The sequence below is a fragment of the Cicer arietinum genome, chromosome 1 (genome assembly GCF_000331145.2).
Source record: "Cicer arietinum cultivar CDC Frontier isolate Library 1 chromosome 1, Cicar.CDCFrontier_v2.0, whole genome shotgun sequence".
In the NCBI taxonomy this organism is placed as follows: domain Eukaryota; kingdom Viridiplantae; phylum Streptophyta; class Magnoliopsida; order Fabales; family Fabaceae; genus Cicer; species Cicer arietinum.
The window spans coordinates 25636919-25642104 of NC_021160.2; positions in this window are offsets into that span (position 1 = coordinate 25636919).

Genomic DNA, 5186 nt, shown 5'->3' on the forward strand with positions numbered 1-5186 from the left:
CTGTTGCTGCTTCACTACTTATACTTCTATGTGTTATGGTTCGATGTTATAGATGCTAGTTAAAGCTTACATAACTTGGGGGTAGCTTTTTAATGTAGTACTTATGTGAAATTTTTGTTGAAATTATTTGGAGTTTTTTCCTTCATAAATTAGCTTTTCAAATTCTAATAGTTTGGAGAAAACAATTGTTGACAAAGGCATTAAGCAAATAATTGTACAATAAATATGTATATTTTTTAGAATCTGATTTATATGGCTTAGAATATGATTTATATGCTTGTATTTAGTTATGTGAGTCTAACCTAATTATTTTAGTCATTTCTAATTTACTTTTGCAGACAGTATAAGAATGGAAGATATGACTAACTTTACCTTTTTATAAGAATGGAAGATGATGATCAATAATCATGCACAGTATTAGCAAGTTGCCAAATGCCGTGTAGGGTTAATACATCGATCATGTTATGGTTACTTTTACACAGCTGCTAAATGCTAATCCCCATAGATCGATCCACTTATAATATTTTGTTCAATCATAAATCATTGAGTGCAAAACTGTTGAGTCATCGATAATTTAAGTTGAAGGCAGCTATACTTGACAGGAGATTTAGTGTAATATTTATGTATAGTTTTTTTTCTTCTATATGTATCTTTTAATCAAATAATAAGAGTAGTTAATTTGCGTCTGCTGCTGTCAGGACTTTCAATTTTGCAGCTGTCAGGACTTTCAATTTTGCGTCTGCTGCTGTCAGCACTGCAAGCAAGCCGGTATGTTTCATTCCCATCATAGTAAATATTGTGATAGTAAATATTGAATGGGCAAAGCATGATTAATGTGTGTGTCAAAAAAGACAAGTGAAAGTTGCAATAATTTGCTATAATGATACATTTGCATTTGCTTCCTTGTTTCAATAAATTGAGTCCTGATTTGATTTGAGTTGATTTTACTATACTATTCTATTTGATTTTACTATACTATACTATTCTATTTGATGTGAATTATCTATTTGATTTTATTTTACTATACTATTCTATTTTACATTATGTTAGCAGTTCCGTTGCTCCTCAATTCTTTGTTTGTCCTTCAAAGTATGGATGGCTACCACCCAGATTGTAGTTGGGTATATGATAGACTTTATGTTCAACGAGGGGGGTTGAAACCAGCATTTGCAAAAGGTGTTGAAGAGTTTATAACAAAGGCAATAAGTCGTAATCAGTTTGTAGAAGATGGTGGCATCAGATGTCCTTGTCACAATTGTATGTGTAGCGGTGTATTGTCTGCAAGTGAAGTCAAACTTCACTTGTATAGATTTGGGTTCCAACCAAATTATTGGTATTGGACTCAACATGGTGAAGAAGCTCCACATGTTGACCCAGAAAATGTTCCAAGTAGTAGTGGATATATTGATAACGATGATCCATTTACGTTAATGCAACATATGGTCGATGATGCATTTGGTCCAACTTATGACTTCCAAAATATGGGTGATGAGGGCAACGAGGAAGAGATTAATGAAGAGCCTCCAAATGAGGATGCTCAAGACTTTTATGATTTGTTAACTGCTGCAAACAAACCCTTATATGAGGGGGCTTCTGATTCAAAACTTTCAATATGCGTGAAACTTGTAGCTTGCAAATCAAATTGGAATGTTTCGCAGAAATGTCTTGATTTCTTTGCAACCATGCTTGTAGATGTGTGTCATTTTAAGGATTCACTTCCAAAAAAATTTTACCAAGCGAAAAAACAGGTGACAATGCTAGGATTGAAGTCTGAGAAATTTAATTGTTGTGTTAAAGGGTGCATGTTGTACTACAAAGAGAATAGTGCAGATATAGAGTGTAGGTTTTGTCATGAACCCCGATATGTTCCTCGTAAGCTTGGGATAGGTAACCACAAAGACATTCCAGTTAAGAGGATGTTCTACATGCCAATCACTCCTAGGTTAAAAAGATTGTATGCATCAACGGAAACTGCTGCCCAAATGAGATGGCATCAACATAATAGATCAAGTTCAGGCATTTTACGTCATCCATCTGATGGGGAAGCTTGGAATCATTTTGATGCAAGGTATCCAGACTTCGCAAATGAACCAAGAAATGTAAGGCTTGGGTTATGTTCTGATGGCTTCACGCCATACATTCAGGCATCTTCATCCCCATATTCTTGTTGGCCTGTTGTTGTGACCCCGTATAATCTCCCGCCTGAAATGTGCATGACTAAACCATTCATGTTTTTGACTTGTCTCATACCTGGACCATCTAACCCAAAAGCAAACATTGATGTGTATTTACAACCATTAATAGACGAGCTTCAACAATTGTGGAGTGAAGGGGCTTTGACTTATGATATTTCCATGAAACAAAACTTTGTAATGAGGGCAACCTTAATGTGGACAATTAACGATTTTCCTGCTTATGGCATGTTATCTGGATGGAGTACCCAAGGTAAGTTGGCATGTCCGGTGTGTATGGATGGAAATAAGGCTTTTACTTTAAAATACGGTGGAAAAAATTCATGGTTTGATTGTCACCGTCGTTTCTTACCTCATAATCATGCATTTAGAAGAAGTAAAAAAGGGTTCACTAAAAATAGGGTTGTGAAGGATGAACCTCCTCCAATATTGAATGGTGAAGAAGTTTGGGTTTTGGTTCACAATATTCCACGAGTGATAGATAATGCTCATACTAAATTGTCTGGATATGGAGTTAGCCATAATTGGACTAAACGAAGCATATTTTGGGATCTTCCATATTGGAAAGATAATTTATTAAGGCATAATTTAGATGTCATGCACATAGAAAAAAACTTCTTTGATAATGTGTTTAACACTGTCATGAATGTTAAGAACAAGACTAAGGACAATGAAAAAGCACGAATGGACTTGGCCATCATTTGCCAACGTAGCGACCTGGAGTTGGTTCCACATAACAATGGAAAAATGAAAAAACCTAAGGCAAATTATTGTCTTACGTCTAGTGAGGCAAAGAAAGTTTGTAAATGGATAAAGGAGCTTAAGATGCCAGATGGGTATGCGTCTAACTTGGCAAGATGTGCAGATGTTAATAGAGGACAAATGAATGGGATGAAAAGCCACGATTGTCATGTATTTATGGAGTGTTTGCTTCCATTTGCATTTAGTTCATTGCCTGACCATGTGTGGAAACCATTAACAGAATTAAGTCAATTCTTTAAGGGCTTTTGCAGCAATACCTTAAGACATGATGAATTGGTCAAATTGGGTGAAAATATTCCATTCATCATATGCAAACTTGAAAGAATCTTTCCACCAGGATTCTTTGATTCAATGGAGCATCTTCCAATTCACCTCCCGTATGAGGCAAAACTTGGTGGTCCAGTTCAATATCGATGGATGTATCCATTTGAAAGGTAATTTATATTCACCTTTAATGGTTTCATTTTTTTTCTAAATATTTCCACTTTTATTAAGTTATTGCTCTCACTTTTCCAGAATGATGGGTGATTTTAAGCGCACAGTGAAAAACAAGGCTAGAGTGGAAGGCTCAATATGTATGTCATACTTACATCGAGAGACACCATATTTTTGTTCCCACTATTTCAAAACAATCTCTTTGTTTAATAGAAGCCAACGTAATGAAGGTGCAAAATTAAATGATGTTGTCACAACAACACTGTCAATTAGCAATCAATTAGGACGTCCTAGTGGGAAGGCCCAAACACATTGGTTGAGTGATGCTGAAAGAAGGTCTGCTCATGTACACATCCTCATCAATTGCAACGAGGTCAAGCCATATATTGAGTAAGTAGTATGTAAGCACACACCCCACATAATTACCAAATACATGTAATAACAATTCTCTCATTATTGACAGCGCCTTTTTGCACTCTAATTCCATTCTTGAAGAATATCCTATATCTCAAACTCGTATACATGGAGAATTCCCAGAATGGTTTCGTGCGTATGTAAGTGCTTTATTGAAGTTTGTTGCAAATAAATTAGAACTTCTCACCTAACTATTGTGAATATCATGTTTGTATAGGCCATTGACAAGGAAAATGGCGTGAATGACCCTAACTTGTTATCATTAGCTTGGGGTCCTAACTCAATGGTTAAAACTTGGCACACGTATTACATTAATGGGTACAAATTTCACACAAAAGCTTGGTCTAAGGGTAAGAAAACCATAAATAGTGGAGTTTATGTGAAAGGGGTTACTGGAGGAGGGGAAGATGATTTCTATGGAGTCATCCAACATATCTTCGAGTTGGAGTATTACAAATTGCCTCACAAAGTAGCCTTGTTTTATTGCCAATGGTTTGATCCTAGACGGAACAGAGGAACCAAAGTTCATCCACAATATGATATTGTAGATATCAAGATGAATCGAAAATATGATCTCTATGATCCCTTCATAATTGCACAAAAAGCTAGACAGGTGTATTATGTACCCTATCCTGAAATGCGAACTGATAAGCGTCACTGGGCTGCAGTTATCAAAACAAAGCCTATGGGTCATGTAGAGGTGGATGGAGCCGATGAGGACATGCCATATCAAGATGAAGATATGGCACATGTTGAACAATTAACTGAAATTGAAGAAATGGTTGGCTTGCATGATGAAACACATAGCGATGAAGAAGTCAATGTAACGTTTGTTTCAAATATTCCAATTGATAATGATAGTGATATGGATGATGAAGATGGGGATGATTTTTCAATTGACATTTGAATTTTTAGTAAGTATAAATAGTAGTTGAATGTTTGTATAAATCTTCGCATTCTACCTTTTGATATATTAGTTTTAGATTCAAGTTCTTTAATGTTGTAGAGTTGATAATCTTGAATTGTGTTTACTATTGTGTGTGCTAATTGTTTTTATTCATGTTATTTTTTATAGATGACTCCAAAAAAAAAGATTAGACTCAAGCTTCCTTTGAAGAAAAATCGCATGATTTTACCACATAAGGTAATTCAAGCAGCTCAGCAGGTACAAGCAACAATTGATCATTTTCCACTAGATGCCAATGCCACTACACCAACCTCACAATATGTGCGACATCCCACCCAACAACATGTTAAGCCTCCTACCCAACAAGCTGCAGTGCTTCCACTCCCACCTAATAAGGTGCATCAATCTAAACCAATTATAGTGATGATGCCCACACCAAATTTTGTCCCAAAAGACAACATTTCCCCGACTGTTGA